This window comes from Dermochelys coriacea, chromosome 9 (genome assembly GCF_009764565.3).
Source record: "Dermochelys coriacea isolate rDerCor1 chromosome 9, rDerCor1.pri.v4, whole genome shotgun sequence".
Lineage (NCBI taxonomy): Eukaryota > Metazoa > Chordata > Testudines > Dermochelyidae > Dermochelys > Dermochelys coriacea.
Window position 1 is genome coordinate 15109856 of NC_050076.1, and position 17683 is coordinate 15127538.

At 41.1% G+C, this 17683-nt stretch overlaps 1 long non-coding RNA gene across 1 annotated transcript; it reads right to left on the reverse strand.

Annotated features, from left to right (window-relative positions):
- Positions 1–1866: 1866 nt before the first annotated feature.
- Positions 1867–14538, reverse strand: LOC122455782. The gene is made up of 3 exons (XR_006274243.1): positions 14224–14538; positions 5505–5680; positions 1867–2604 (listed from the first exon to the last, which is right to left on the reverse strand). It is a non-coding gene; the product is annotated as an uncharacterized LOC122455782 (long non-coding RNA).
- Positions 14539–17683: the final 3145 nt, after the last annotated feature.

Here is a 17683-nt window from a genome sequence, read left to right on the forward strand (position 1 = left end):
ACCCCGGGAAGACCTCTGCATACCCGTGTTTGAGAACCACTGGCTTACAGTATGTTTACGCTGCAGTGTAAGCCAAGCAGTCTTCGAACTCAGAATCAAGACACCCACCCCTTTCACTTACACTCAAGTTGTGCTAACCCACCCTGAGCCCAGACATCTACACTGCAATTTGATAGCCCTGGCCACAGCCAGAGTCAGTTGATATAAACCAGCTGCCAGTGTTTTATTGCAGTGTAGACATATCTGAACAGGCAGGCAGAGACTAAATCCTGCAGGCCCTCGAAAGCCCCTCATCACTTCCTTGTGAAAAAAAATCTGACACAGCATTTCCTATTGAGAGAGACAGGTAAGCCAAACATCACAGCCCAGCAATTTGTTATATTGCTGGGTGTTGTGTGTAAGTGTGGTCTGTCTCATGAGTGTGATTTCGAACAAAGTAAAGTAGAAGAGGAGGGACATAAAAGTGGTTGAAGGAGGAGGCATAAGGCTGAGCCCAGCAAAGATTTCTCACAGTTCCTGTGTGAGACAGGCATGCACAAAAGCTATTTATAGAAAGGGCAAAATATCATTGCTGAGAAATCGGTGCAATTGGATGAACAGATGGAGTGAAATGTTTTATTCGTTAATAGTAGTGCTGGATGCAGAGCAGCCTGGAAATCCAGCAGATATTCCAAAAGGTATCACACATGGATGTGTTCAAATATGGGTTATTTTTTAGCACTGGAGTCCGTGTAACATATGGGGTTCTAAAGCAGAAATCTGTCCAGCAATCCCAAAAGTTTGGTGCATGGAAATGCCTTTTTAACAGCCATACAAAACCTTGATTTATCACCAGGAGAAATGTATACGACTTTCGAATATATGAGCACTCTCTCTTTTTAGTGCCTGTTTCCAATGGCTGCAAAAGCAGGGCCAGATTCTCCCATCTGCTGTATGGCATTGAGGGAAGCAAAATGAGCCAGAAGAGCCCCAGAAACATAGGTTGGTGGAAGTAGCACCTCTGCTATACTTCCCCAGTCAGAGAAATGGAGTCCCCTAGCCACTACCCCACCCCACCCACAAACATAGGAGAAATGGGTGGTTGAGGCACCTGTAGCTTTGTGGTGAGGGGACCCACATGTGTGGAAGAGAGAGAGAGAACTGGGGAGCAGCTATTCTACATGGCATGTTTCCCACTCATGCTGTGTGAATTTCTCCTGGAAATTTGCATAGTTGTTACTGCTGATGGAAGTAGCAATATCTATCCTTCACCTTCAGACCCATTTGAGAAAGTAGTAAGTTGCAGATACCAGAGAAGCCAAGGCAGTGTTGCTTCTCAAAGGGAGCCGTGAGACCGACGTGGCAACGTCCTACCACATCCTTGGAAGACCTCATTGAATTAACTTTAAGTGTCTTTAGGGTCCATTGTATTAAATGAGCAGCTTATGTATAACTGTGGATTGTATGTGCAAAAATCCAGTCTTTTGAAGCCAAGCCCCGAGGATAGGGTGAGTAACTGCTCCCAGAGACTGAAAATCAAAGGGCAAAGCTGTATAAAGAAACAGGCTGATGTGCCCAGTGTCAGTTCTGGTTCTGAATTTGTAATCATGGGCCGGGGGGTGGGGAGAGGGGAAGAGAGGGGAACAACACAGTTGTGGGTTTTGAAGGACTGATAGCTACCAGAGCTCAAGTCCAGAGTTAGGGTTGAACTCTGATAAGCTTGTTAGTATGTGTGTAGGTTCTTTTATGCTTTTTAATATGTTGTCTCTGTAATGCTTTCATAGTAGGAATAAATGTGCTTATAAAGAGCTGCATGATAACTTATAACTGTGGACAATTACGCTATACATATGCCTTTAAAGAGAAAGCAAATGGTAGATGCTGGCCTTTGGGGGCAGTCTGGCTTGTTAGGAATACCAGTGTAGGCAAGAAATGGTACTGCCTGGGAAAACTCCAGTCAAGAGGGACACAGATCTCTGCCAAAGATGGCTGGGAGCTGCAAACCTTTCAATAGTTGTCCTTGGTAGACCATAGAAGGGAGACCGTTCAGGACAACTGCATCCATGACAAGTCATGGTGCCCAAAGGAAGAAAGGCATTATGAGAGCTGCAAAGGGGTCGAGGTGATATAAAGGTTACATTTTCTGAAGCAGTCACTAGTTCGGGGTGCCCAACATGAGACATCCATCCATTCAGATGCTTACATGATCCTAATCAATCACAGTAGTATCTGCATGCATAGGTGTTTCAAATGGGACATATAGAAACATAAGCACCCAAAAAAGTATGGCTCTGGCTGGTTTCAAGAGCTCATCCCACATGCCCACAGCTCCTTCTTCATGATCGCTTAAGCCCTCCATTGTGCGTTTCCCCAGCATTTTCTCTTCAGTGGGAGGAACTTTCTGTCGATTTCTATGTGGTTTCTCCACTCCATCCATCTTCTGCTGGTTTTTCTGTGGGTGGAAGTTTGAATGCAAGGCAGTTGCACATATCAGTTCCTCCTTTCATCATGAGGGTGATTCGTCAGGTTTAGCCTCAGTGGTATTTCTCATACCTTCTCTTTACTTGTGATGATGAAACAGGATTGTATATATTTTCAGGTCCTTCCCAGCTCCTACACCTCTTCCTGTAGATTTATATAGGGAGCAAGAGGCTGTAATTCAGCCAGTAGCTAAACCGCTCACAAGGACAACATAAAGTCACTTTATTAACACAAATTTAGCCCTCCTCAGGCTGTAATCACAGTTCTCTGTGCTAGCCTGTAGGTCTTGCCAGGTTCTTTAACACTCAGAGAAACCTTGCTAGAATTTATAAAGAATAATGGGAAATAATTGCCTGTTTTAATGTCTGAAAGAGAAAGAGAGAGAGACTTCTAAACCTAATGTAATCAGCTCTGCTTTATGAGTCTGGGAAAATGAAGGTGCCCAAAACATGATAAACAGAAAATGATATGCACATAAGTAGAGAGAAGAAAGCTGCATAATAAAGCTGTCTTTTGTAACTGTCCAAAAGAGACTGAGAAGGCTGGAAATGAATTACTGCAGAAACAGACTTACAAAGAAAACTGTCAACTTGTTTAGTTCCCCCAAATTCACATCCTTGTGCAAAATGATTATATAAGAGACAGTGTTGTCCAGTGTTATGGTGGGAAGGGAGAACAAACTGAAGATCAGGAGACCTGAGTTTCATTCCTGTCTGTCACTGACGCAACATGTGACCTTAACTTTTCTGCCTCTGTAAAAATAGGGATGATAATACTCACCCATCCTTGTAAAGAAGATTTTTAAGATTCTTGGTTAAAGGAGCAATATAAATGCACATGGAAATATTATGCATATGGTATGGTAAAAATTTCAACCCGGGGTGCAAAGCTAGACTCTTAAGTTAGTATAGGTACTAAAATAAAAATGGTTCGACTTTCAGAGGTGTGGAGCTGGAGCATCTGCAGCTCACATTGACTGCAGTGGGATTTGTGAGTGCTCAGCACTTCTGAAAATAAAGTAAAAAAAAAGTTAATTTAAGTGCCTGAGTATGGATTTAAGAGTAAATTTAAGTATTAAAGTTTTATCATTTTTGTCTATATCTCTAGATCTTATTTTCTGTCCATCTTCCTGGAGTCATTACTCAGCCAAAACTTTCACTGACTCTACCAGGAGCTGGTTTGGTCACAAGGACAATGGGTATTGAGATGCTAAGAATTCTAGAAGTATGTAACAAAATGTTTGGATTGTTAAAGACTGAAATTTCAAGCAAGGTTGTTTTTAAACAATAAGGTTTTTTCCTCCGTTTAAAATAGATATATAAGCAGATGTCCTCAAGGATTAAATTCAAAGCCTAAAAAAGCTGACATAGAACCTTTAAATAAAAATTATGTATAATATGGTACAAAAGGTGCTATATGAATATAATACAATATATGGGACATACTGCTTACTATAAGAAAACATTCCTGCATTTAGTGCTTACTGCTTTAAAAGGGTAAAGATATTTTACTCCCTTCTGTTATTCAGATGGACACAGCAGTGTTAAGGGGCTTTTACTGAGTAACAAGAAACCATTATGTAAAGAGGAAACAAATGCTGATGTGTTGGGATCCTGGGGTGATTTGAGGTGGCTGCATTTTTCGCCTCACTGCAGTTGTCTTACTTTTAATATTTATATGGAGAACATAAGAGACACTTATGAGCATTTGGTGTATGTTAACTCTCCTTAAAATTCATGCATCTCCCCATAACATTAAATAGAGTTGCATTTACTCCAGTAGCATCACAGAGCCAAATGTTAAGCAATGGATATAGGCATTAAAAGAAACTTCTCTTCAAGGAACCCTGGGCCTGATTCACATTTCATGCTGATGTAAATCAGTAGTTCCACTGAAGCCAAATGAGGTATACTGATGATAAACTGTTGTAATTCAGATTAGAATCAAGTGCCAGCAGCCAAATTTTTAAGAGGTATTTAGTGATGATTAAAGTATATTCTCATCTCTCACATTTCCACTCTTAGGGCCTAGGCCTTTGAGGTGCTAAGTGCTCTCGCTGAATTATTTCAGGGGGAGTTATGGGTGTTCATCACTTCACAGGACTGGGCCAAACATGTGGTGACTTATGTGTACAATTACTCACACAGAGCTGGTTGCTGCTAATGAAATTTTGCCACTGATTCCCATGAAAGCAGGATCGGGCATGCAATGAAATCATTTTGGGCCAAATCCAGAGATCTTACTCAGGAAAAAGATACCATTGACTTCCAGATCCTGCTCATGCCCCTTATACTTCAAGCTGGCCAATGTGAGGAGAAGGGGCCATGGCCACACTTCTTCCCCAACTCCACATAGGTGGCTAGCAGCACTAGCCTTGTAATTAGGTGAATGTGACACACCAAAGATGTCCTGACCCAGATGCAGGAACTCAGGGATCTGAAGTATCTGGTACTTTCATACCTCTTATGCACTCACCGCAGTCTGGCACAATCTAGCCTGAGCATCTTGTGGCTCATTTAGAATGAACACAATTTATCACTGCATTTCACCACTATGTTTATGATATGGACAATCAGATTAAATGATTGAATAGCTGAGTTTATTTATAATTAAGCTTAAAAGGCAATTTGCTAGAGTAGATGTGGGAGAATAATTCATATATTTCAGTTTAATGTTAACTGAAAAGCAGAGTCTCTCTCAAACACCTCAGAGGCAGAATTATGGACTAACTCATGTAGAGGGTGCTTTACAGGTCAAAGCTGAGCTTCATTAAAGGTACAGGAGAGCATAGTCATTGCACTTGTCTGATTATAGCTGGCTCGTGGCAAACACAGGGTTTCATTCTGAAGTGCCAACATTATATTAAATAAGCAATAAATATATCAGCCCAAAGAATTAGTCAGTTAGTAGACTAACATCCCCCACGAGCATAGCAGCTCACAATCTACATTTGTAAAGCTATTGTTCGATGTTAAAATGCTATATAATCGTATAAGCAAGCAAACAAAAATGTACCAGCATCCAATAGTTTTTGAAAAACATACCTTAACATTTGCTTGACTTAAATGCATCTTTAACCACAGCATCAGTACGATATGTTCAAAATTCTATTTTGCACCAAATCAGATATCTTTTTAACTCCGATGAATAAAAAGGGACCAATCCAGCACTCCTTATTTTGGCAAAACTTCCATGGATATTAAAGGGAGCAAACAGCACCCTAGATGTGTACAAAAGAAAATATCAATTTGACATGATCTTCCAGAAGGCTAATTCAAGCAAGTCTGTATTTCTTTGTAGGTGTATTGTAGAAACATGAAATTACTTCATATTGTTCTTGAATAAAGAAGCATTGTTTAAGCAGCAGCATTGAAAACCCACACATCAGATAACAGAGGGAAGAAATCAGATTTGTGATCATGAAAATTAATGGATCTTTAAACTACAATCATTGAAACAAAACTGACATACATATAGTTTGGAATAAAATATTCAACACAGAGAGATGGAACAGCTTATCTAGGTTTAAAATATTATACATTTAAGACTTTTGCTACTTTTGCAAGTATTTTAGTTGTCAAGAGTCTCATTTCTATATTTGAGACTAGTGGATCCACTAGATGGAAAGATTTATAATTGTCCTTAAAATGTATCTGACATTAACACTTTAAACTGGCCACTAGTGCACTTGTACAGTTTCATCCTTTTAGAAGACCTGACACGTGAAGAAGCTCTGCATATTCAGAGTATTAATCTCTAAAATCACATGTGGAGAGATTACTGAACCTATAGGGGTGTGTGTTTTTAAATTCCTCTTCAAGTTGGCTCAGTAACTGTACATTATTCATTATTATTATTAAAGTTTTAGGGTTGGGGGTGTTTGTTTTAACACTTTTTCTCCAATCTATACATAATTTAAAAATATTAATTGATTTCAAGGAAGTTACTCTGGACACCCTGCTATGACTGAACAAAATTTCTCTTATTCCTACATTATTTCTTTTAAATATTTTCACTTCTGTAGCTTGCTTTCGCTAATTATACTTCTCATTCAACCATACTTTGTGAGCCTCTCCAGAGTCCATTGCAACATTAGTGGTTTTGTGCATCCTACAGAGGCAAAATCTGATAGAAAGGAGAAAAAAACATGAAACAAAGCCAGATGATTGGCATTATGGACCAAAATCCTCGACTCCTTACACTGACCAAGATCATCCCAACCTACAGTAAAAGGAAGAGGATGCTCAAATAGAGAAAATCTCCAAGAGAAATCACTCAGAGTATTCCTTCCCTGTTATATGGAGATGGTAAGAGTTATACCCAGCCTCATAGAAACAGGGGCAGGGCCCCATCCCTTGTTTCAGCATATCTACAGGAATCCAGAGTAGGTCAGGCCAAGAATCCCTGACAGGAGGCTCTGCAGAAAAGTCAACATGTTATTTTCCCACAGAATCTCTGTAAGACCAGAGAGGGGCCTACTCTCCACCCACTCTCCACACATGGACACTGGACCCAATTAGAGATGTCTTTGGTGAGGTCATGAAGGTGGCTGACCACACCATTCTACCCAGGCAGTGGGAGATCCACACAAAGAAGGTCCTTTCCATGTGCATCTCCAAAGTACTATCTGGGTCCCCATTTTCATTTAATCCTTACGTGGACAAAATTCCTATTAACTTAAGTGGGAGTCTTGTTTGAGTAAAGACTGATTAAAAATTGCTTTAGGACCTCAGGATTTGGCCCCAAGTGAGTGTGTACATAGCTGAACACAGTTTACCTCTTTGTTTTTCAGGGCAACCTAATGACAGTAGCTAATGGTATGATTGGTTTTCACTTGTAGGAATTTTCATTTATATCTAATGACCAATTTTGGTCACTGATGATTAAGGTGGTGAAATGTTCACATCAAGGGCCAAATCCTCCTTGCGCCATGCATGTGAGTAGTTCCCTTGATTTCAGTGGCCCCACTCACGTGAGTGAGGCAAACAGGATTTGGTCCCATAAACATCAACTCACTGTTTTGGTGAAGAATGGACATATATCTTCTATTTCAATACATTCTTTACCATACGTAGTGGCAGTTAAGTACTACTGAATTATAAGAAGAAACACCAGACTAGATTCACAAAAAGGATTGAGGTGCCTAATGTCTCTTGGCACCTGAATCCCACTGAGATTCACAAAATGCCCTCTCAGCTGCCACTGAACCCTATAGGTGCCTAAACTCACTCAGCACCTAAGTTTTTGCAGTAAAAGTTCTCTAGCCACCTATATTTCTACCTCGGAGCATGCACACTGCAGCTCTGGACCTAAGCCCCAGAGCAATGCACAGACCAGGGGAAGATAGGCATTTGTCCCCCTAACTTGCCCGTGGGGCCCGATCCTGTAAGTGATCTCAGGGCTCACCTACTGGATCAGGCCCTTATAGGTGAGCTTGCACAAAATGGCTGGGTGACAGAGGGTAGGAACCTCATCCCTTTTAGCTTAGTGGCTAAGGTACTCTATGGGGCCTGAGAGACCCCCTATTCAAGCCCCCCCTTCATCTGAGGGGGAGATGAGATTTGAACAGGCGTCCGCTACCTCTCAGAGGTGTGCTTGTCAAACCACTGGGCTGTGAGATATTCTAACATGGGGTTCCCCCATCTCTCCACTGAAGCTGCTCCAGTTTGGATAAATAATTAACGAGTCACTGGAGCAGGGGTACTGGATCCTGGGTCTCCCAGGTGAGTGCCCAAAGCACCAAGATATGGAGTCATTCTCCCTCTTTTTCTGTGACTTCAGTGGGGGAAGAATTAGGTCAATGCTGAGCATTTGAAAATCCCACCTCTGCTTTTAAGAATTCAAAAATTAACCCAAGAAAAATATCTTACCAGGGCAAAAGTAAAGACTAAAACTAAAGTTTGTTGTTTATTGTAGGGTGATCGGTTGGGCAAACTAGATGTTTGTTATCTTTGGGGATGGGGATGTTGATTTTCTTCTGATCCTTGAATCTAACAGGCAAGTTGCCCCTTTATTATTAATTAGGATTTTTATCATCTTTTGCTAAGGTGCCTAGAGATCTTCCAGCATAAGTGCCAAAAAAAACAGATCATGATTGGTTTTCCCTCTCCCCTTCAGCTCCCACCCAACAATAACCTTATTTCCTTTGTGCATATCAGAAAACAGAAATGCTATACCATGAAATTAACTTCTTGTGATTCCCTAGCCATTGAGGACAGGACAAGAAGCAATGAGCTTAAATTGCAGCAAGGGAGATTTAGGTTAGACATTAGGAAAAATTTTTGAACAGTAAGGGTAGGTAAGCACAGGAACAAATTACCTAGGCAGGTTGTGGAATCTGTCACTGGCAGTTTTAAGAACAGGTTTGACAAATGCCTGTCAAGGATAGTCTACAGCAATCTTTTTCAGTGACTGAAACGTGGACTAGCACAGGTCCCTGAGATCTCCCTGACACCGTTTAGGATGGGAACAAGCCAGTCCCTGGTATGAAAAAGGTTGATATAAACACTGATCTAGAGAAAATTTAGTCCTGCCTCAGTGCAGGGGTCTGGACTAGATGACCTATCAAGGTCCCTTGCAGTCCTACATTTCTATGAAAAAAGAAACAAGACATTTCACAAGGGTTTTGAAGTAGCAGAAAAGCTGTAATTGTGAACAGTAACTTAAATGAGAGCAGAGGGAGACTTGTGCTTTCCGGCAGGGTAAGCTTCATTGCAAATTAAGTTTTGTTTCCTTTACTTGCTGCAGCAAAATTTCAGCCTTGACAGACGTATGGGTTGTTTACAATCCTAAAGGCTTTTTAGTTTTAAATGCTTCCAGAATTTATCTAGCTGCGTTATATGACGTAGACACTGATTATGGCCTTATTCTGCTAAATATAGCTTGTAATTGGAACACCTTCCTCAATCAGTACAGTAAAATATGCTTTTGTTCTACTTCTGCATTGTTGGACTAGCTATGGAGATGACCCAGTCAATCTAATGGGATTTTTGTCATTTATTCCCATGGAAACAAGATCAGACCCTATGGGTGAAATTCATCCCTTAGTAGACAGGCAACATCAAGGTCTATGCAACACTTAAGTCCAATTTAAACCCCATCTCCAGAAAAACCACCAACCCATTTCCCACTCTCCCCACCCCACCCATGGTGCAAAGAGTGTGATCTTAGCCAGATTCTAATGAAGTTTTGCTTTAATTTAAAAATCTGGGTTTACCCTGAAAACTAATTTAAAAGTGTCATAGTGGGGTTTCATGTGCATTGTGGCTCAATTACATCCAGATCAAATCGGCTGAGTGTACAAGTTTTTTAAAAAATGTCTTTTCTAAATACCAGCCTTGCAAATTTAGGGCCAGATAGTGGTTTCAATTCACACCATAGTAAAGCTGGATTCACTCCATTCACTTTTGTAGATTTACACCAGATTGACATGGGTGTGGCTGAGATTAGATTCTGGGTCTTTACCTGGCCTATGTAAATCAGACTGTGCTCTTTCTGGCTCATGCATTATCACCAATAAAAAGATTCTGCCTCATTTATATTTGTACCACTCCATTTTCTTCACTGCAGTTTGGAACCTTGTGCTAAATTCTGCCCTTACTTATGCTCCATATAAAAATGACAAAAAGCAATGGATTTGCTTGGGTGTATGTCTGGCTAATAGTTAACAATGCTTAATGTTTTATGAGCTACTACAGAACTCTAGTACTTGTGGCACCTTAGAGACTAACAAATTTATTAGAGCATAAGCTTTCGTGAGCTACAGCTCACTGCATCCGATGAAGTGAGCTGTAGCTCACGAAAGCTTATGCTCTAATAAATTTGTTAGTCTCTAAGGTGCCACAAGTACTCCTTTTCTTTTTGCGAATACAGACTAACACGGCTGCTACTCTGAAACCTACAGAACTCTGATTGCTTTCCCAGAGCTTTGTTGGCTCTGTTAGCAAAAGAAAAATATTAAAAACGTATTTTTGTCATTGAAGTCAGCTGGTAAGACCCTGAATACACAAGAGAGAAGATCTCTGAGCAGGCAGGCGCCATCCTGCCCCCCGACCACACAACTGGTTGGAAGATTCTTCCTTTCCTGGCTGCATTTGCAGTTGCACAGTCCTATAATGCACCCATTCCTTCATCATTGTAGAATTCCCACCCTTCCATGTGGAACCCAGTCCAGGTTCCTTCCCCCCCCTTCTTGCCCAGTAGATGCCTCAGACGTTGCTGTAGACCTAGAGCTGCAGTAACCTCTTTGGCTCCAGTGGGAGACAGGAAACATTGGGATAATGGCAGCTCCATGTCACCATCTCAGAAGGGCACCATTGTGTGCCTTGATTCTGAATATGCTCATAACTTGGCCACTATAGATGCTCAGATACTACAGTGATGGGTGTGGAATTAGAATCCCGATAGAACAGAATCCTATGCAAAGTAACTCTGAGTGCTGTTATGGTGGCCATGCTGTTCACTTTTTCCTGGCTGTTTTGGAACCCCCTAGTGGGATTTGTACTACTGGGTCCGGAGCACAAGAACAGATGCACCATATGGGGTCACCCGAGAAAAGCTATTTCCTTAAATCAACAATGAGGCTTGAGAAAAAACAAAGGTGTAGAAGGTACAGCTGGAAGGACTCTGCATCCAAAATAGAGAGGAGATTAGGCTCAAAGGGAACTACGAGAATGACACAGAAATTACACTTTCCTACTTTCCTTTTTAAATTTGAAAATTATCTTCTGCATGCACAAGAGTCTCCTGGGTGCCAGCTTCATAAGTCACTTAAGGAAGAAAATTCTCTTGTCATTTGAAACTGATGTAATGTAAGAATTGTCTCTCGCACAATCTTTCAGAGAGACACAGGACGGAAAACCAGATTCCCGCTCACATATAGAATTTTTCCCTTTGCACATTTGTCAAAAGAGTCCATTTTCTTCCATTGGAATAATGAGAATGTATCCATGGAAATTCAGTGGGCAGAGCATAGTATTTCTGTTACTCAGTTTCACCATCAGTAAAAGGGATGTTGCAAAGATTAACTTAATGATAATTAAGCAAATGATGATTAAGTACTTTGAAGATTAAGAGTCATGTGTAAACACTATAGTAATTCTGTATTAATTATTATTAATAATAATATGGAGAAATATCCTAAGGATCAGGATTTACTGTGCGTTTTCCCAGACCAAGTTTGCAGTCTTGTACTTTATCCCATTAAAGATGGAACACCCTGACTTTGTGAAATAGATCATTCTGGATTTACAGTCAAATCCAGATTCAAAGGCTAAATGTATGATCCTTCAAGGTGCTGACCAACTGCCACTGAACTCAGTTCTTCGCAGGATCAGGCTATCCAAGCGGAAAAAAAAGCCCTCCCACAATTATTGATTATCAATACTAGGTGAGGTCATTTGCAGGTCAAACCTTACTCCTCCTCCTCCCCTCCATTTCATGGCTATATGATGGCAGAAGTGATGTCTGCACTTTGGTAACAGAGGGAACAATCCTGCTATTCTTACTCAGGCACAAGTTCTGTGCCTAATTCAACAGAAAAAAACCCTCATGCTTTTGTCGCTGCTAGCAAAATTTGTAATGTTAATTTTTGAACAGCCTCACTTTTCAGACGATGGTTCAAAGCCACATCTGGCACCTATATTATATTGCTTTTATACTAGAACAATTATGCCCACATAAACTGGATTTTCACCTGTGCAGTTCGTCAGTTGCACAGGGGAACTCTATTAAAGACATCAGGGTTGTAAAACAGGGAACCAGATTCTCCAGCAGAAGGTAAAGTCACCCTCTACCTGTCTGTACCACTGTGTATGTGTTGGGATGGTTGGCAGCTGGTAGCATCAAGTAACAGATGGAAGCAGACCGACAGAGAAGAATTTTCCTGCATTAAAAACGTTTGTTTGGGTTGTTTGTTTTGCTTCTACGCTTGATTTGACAAAAGATGTCATCTGTTTCAGTCTCCTGAACTGTGATGTGAATGGGATAGTTCAAACAGGTTGTATGTTGTAGTATATACACACCTCCCATTAATCACATCATAACAATTTTACTTGGCGACTACTCTGCACATTGGTTTTGTATTCACAATAAATATGTCGAAATATATTTCATTATAATCTAATGTCACCATATAGACTATTATGGAATTCTAAATGTCTTTTGAAGATGGTAATATCCTGGTATAGCTTCCATTTTGAGCAGAGGTTGTTACCCCTTGAACACGTCTTTTTGTTGCTAAGCAGGTGCAGATCAGAGATCAGACTAGAGTACTTGAGAGAAAAAGAAAGCAATTCCACCTCCTTAGATTTAAAGACAATATTGCCTTGGTAACAGGTAACACATGTGAAGTACAATAGTTAATTAAGGCCTCCAGTTATAAAAGCAACAAAACAGAAATGAAAATGAGAGGCACTGTAGCAAAATAGAGACAATCCTTAATAGTCATGTAGCTTAAAATAGATTAATGATGTTCCCCAAGTATGCTAAATAAGCGAAAGACAGCTATGCAGGTCAGATGGAAACTTAATCAACAAAAATGCAAAAGGCAACTAGGTGGATTGAAGTGCACTCAACAAGATAAAGAGACATTATGAAGAACAAATTCCCACTTCTAGCAAGGAGGAGGAGGAAGTGAATTTCCCTGAAGTTAGTTTAGTGATGGGGAATAGAGCTGCTTTAGCTGCACCTATCTTGAGCTGTATGTGCATTACCAAAGTCACATAATACGCACTTTAAAATGAAAAAAAAATCATCAAAGTAGGACAACCATACAGGAAATACAACCATATATGTGAAAAAGGAAAAAAGACTTCCAGCAGCTTCCATCTGACCACAACACATCCTTCCATCAACCTCCTTAGCCTCCTTACTGAAAATCTTGCCCCCAAAATGGAGAAATAGATTATATAAAGAAATACAAGAGGGGAGAGAGCACAATGAGAAGTATGATGGAATATTTTGATGAATGCTTAGAATGCATACAAGAAAAGCAAAAAATCTAAATAAATATGTAAATAAATGACAGCAGATGAAAAATAGGACCTTAATTAGATCTGCTACACTAAATTGAAAGGAAAAGTAGAGGGCCAATCATAGTTTTGCAATAAATGTCAAAACTTGAACAGCATTTCAGCAAAGTAGAAGAAAGATCCAGGGGAGGGGCTCACCCAGTCTACGAAAGAGCAAGTCAGACTTGAGGAATATTTATCTTGCATTAGAATTGCAGGATATCACAAAAACCACAATGCTGATGATGGATCTGGAGCTCCTGAACTGCAAAGGTCCAGGAAGAAAAATCATAATTCATGGCTTTTGACAAAAGTAACAATTTTTTTAAAGAAAGGGTAAAACAAATAACATGGGATGACTTGGAACAGAAATAGGAAACATGGCAATATGTTCATTTCTAATACATTATTTCTACCCAGAATGGATGAAGGTAAACTCTTCTATTCTTTTAAGTTCTGTACTGGACAAAAAAAGAGAAGATGTATAATTTAATTTCTATAACTTGTTAATTTTATAAGAAATATTTCATGTAACCTTCTGAATTCTTAAATGTCAGACAATACAATAAGAAAAACTGAGCAAGGCTCAGTTAAAGTAGGGTATCATCCACCTATAGTGAAGTATTTTTTCTTGTATTCCACCAGTTGGTATATCCAAAATTAATAGATAATCCCAAATTAATTAGGCAAAAAGTCTAACAAGATCACAACATAGAAGGTGGAAATGTGGAAAGCGTTGCCTGATCCCTCTTACCTGAAAAGAGGTGACACATTTCTGTTGGTTCTACTGTAGATGTAAACACCGGCCTCCTCCTGGGTGACCCCTCATTGCCTCAGGGCAGCCCTGAAGGTTGTCCCTCACCTCAGTTTTCCTCTTGGGTTCTTTCTGTCACAGGGTGTTCCCCTGAGTCATTCCAGACCATGCTATTTGAGGTCTCCTTCAAGGCCATCATGTTTCATTTCAGTGTTCCATCAGACCTCTACCTGTAGTGCTAAGTACATATATTTTTGAGCCCCAGCCAGCTCCCCCATGTGATTTTGGACAAGGGAACAGAGCTTACCTTCCAGCTTTCAGCTTCCCCCCTTCTGGGGGGGGGGGGCTTCTTTCCCCTCCATTTATGTGCTCCCAGCTGCTGTTGCTTCCACCTCTAATTAGCCCCTCAGCTGTAGCTCTGCTCAGTTGATAGACCTACTAATGAGGTCTCAGCCAACACAGGTGGGAATTTGAATGACAGAATGCTGGGTTAGCTCATGACTCAGCACACCCTGTCCCAGGTCCATATTGGGATCCAGGAAGTGTACGGGCTTCGCCTATCACAGGTCCCCAGGCAAGCTTGATCTCTAGTCCAGCAATATGGTTTACTAACAAAAGTCCCAAAATATGCCCCATATCACACCCACCCCATGCATATACTCCTTAAAACTAAGTTTCTTTCTCACCAGACTCTGGTGTTATTTGCCGCACCTCCATCCATCTACCAAGATAGTCACCTCAGCCCATTCTTCTGGGGGTGCAACCCCACTCTTCCCCAAGGGAACTCCCATAACCTCTCTGATGGGAGCATTCTTGACAGGCAGCATACATCACTCCTCTCCCTTTCATTGTTCCATTGTTCCTCCAATTCTCAGGAAAAAACTTGTCAGCAGGTAAGCCCCTCTGCTGCTCCCTCTTTTTTCAGCCCCCTCTGGTCCCTGGCTCCAGCTCTCTGGCTTAGAGCCAGTAGGCATCTACTTGTTCTAGTGCTGCTGCTCCTGCCATCAGCCTTCCAGCACTGGCTCTCTGACTTGTGGATACCAGCCAGCAAACTCCTCTTGTTTTTCTTCTGTCTCTGACAGCTCTCCTCTCCTGCTTTTCTCCTGACTGATCTTTTAGAGCACCCAGATACTGCTCCACCCTCTGAACTGGCCCAACTGGCAGTCCCTGAGCTGGAACAGGAGAGCTTAGCCGAGTTTCATATAATGGGCCAGCTACCCTGTTAGAGAAGACAAATATTTTTATATATTCATTCAAGAAAAGTATGTAACTTTTTAAAACAAACATAGGGCTCAATTCTGCAAACCTTATTCAAAGGCGATAATATATACTCACATGAATCACTGAACTTAAGTAGTCCCATTATCAATGAGGACTCCTATTCAATTTCAGGTTTGAGCACTGGGTTCTCAATAGCTTCATCATCTTGAGATAATGTATCTGAAATCCTGGCACTTGGATAAGCAACTTGTTCCCTCTAACAAATATGAACTATGAATGGGCTCAAACCCAAGACTCAGGAACACAAGGTGTGGTCAAAATCTGAACCCAGATTTCCAAGACTAAACCCCACTCTACATTGGGCCAACCTGAAGATCTGGTTCCAAACACCCTTGAGTTTTTTGGTGTTCAAAATCTTGATTAGAATCAGAATTCTGCAGGTTGGTCTCATCTCTATGGCAAACTGATATGAATAGCTCAAAACAGCATAAGCATGTTTCTATGTGGATTAAACAAAAAGTCCCACTCACATCCATCTGAAGGGATCATTGAGATTTTCTGAGCCTTCTTTTAATCAACTTCTTCTGTTGAATAAGTATATGTTTTAAAAAATATATTAATGACTATTTGCTATTACAGGTCACTACTAAATCTACCTACCGTTGGAGGTTATCCAGGAATTTTCTAATGGATTTCAAATGTCTCTAGTATAGTCTTTGCCATAAACTATATACATTGAAGTTAAAGCATAAAAATCAGTGAAAAGAATAAAATTAGAAGGCAGGAGGAGGAGGAGGAGGTTTGGATGCCTTAGAAACATACTGCAGTATATTTCCTGCTGGAAAGCTCTCTCTTCATAGATATGATAGAAAAAAGAAGAAGAAAATGTCATTCAGATCTCTCTTCTATTATTTTATATTTTCTGGGCCTGAATCCTGGCTTCCTTCCACACCAGGAATAGCCACTAAAGTAGTGGTCCGCAAACTGTGGGGGCACTTCCCTAGAGAGGCATGGAGGAACATGCTGTGGGGGCTGGGCCAGCCCCCACAAGGGGGCAGGGAGGGAGCACCACCCAACCACGCTCTGCCCCCAGCCCACCTCCAACCCCAGCCACAGCTCTACTCCACCCCCAGGCCCCAGCCGCAGCTCCATTCTCCCTCCATCTCAGTTCCTGTGCTAGCCACAGCTCCCCTCTGCCTCCAGCCCAGCTCTGGCTCAGCCCAGCTCTGCCATCATTCCCTCTCCGCCCCCAAGCCATCTCCACCTCTAGCCCAAGCTCCTCCCCCAGCTCCGCCTTCAGCCCAAGCTCCTCTGCTGAGGAAGCCTTGGCTGTGCAGTAATGGAGTGGGGAGGGCGTGCGGGTGCAAACAGATTCCATTACTGGCAAAGGGGGTGGGAGTTGACAGCAAAAGGTTGGGCACCACTGCACTAAAGCCAGTAAAAGTTTCGGGAGTGAAACTCATCCCTGTGTGGAAGGCCAGCAGAAGGTATAAGCACCACATAAATCTCACTAAGTGTGCACTTGTGTGGGAGGTGAATTTTACCCAATGTGAATGATAAATGCAGGATATGGCCCCACGTTAATACTGTGAAGCAAATTATGCTGATGAGATTTGTGCATTTTAAAATGATCCGCAGAATTAGGGCCTGATTCACCAATGCATCACATCATGGTATCACTGTGCGATGCCACTGAAATCAACAGAGTTACACAGGCCTAAAACTGGTGTAATACCAAGGAGAATTTAGGCTCTGAGCTAGGCTAATCAGTGAAAACAGGTTAATTTCCATTTTGCAGAATTTTAATGAGCAAGTGGCACTTTTGTTCCCTGTTTATGTATTTGCAGTTTTAACTATTTTATCAGTACCTATGAATGGTGCCTTACTGACAACCATGGGGACTGGAAGCCTTCGTTTATGAACAGAGTAGGTATCTCACAGGCAGCAGCAGTGCAAATGTTCCTTAAGTGTCCCTCTGATGTGCCTTAATCCAGACTGGGAAGGACCATTCCACTTAAATCAATGGGAGCTGTGAGGACTCAAAGCTTTTAAATTCAAGCCACTTACTTAGGTGCCTAAAAGTTTACAAATTTTGGCTTTATCTCCGTGCCTCAGTTGCCTTCTCTGTAAAATGGGGATAGTAATAATTAAACACTAGTCTCCCAGGGATATTGCAAGGTTTAATTAATATTTATAATGTGCTTTGATAATGTGGAATATTACAGAGATGATAAATATT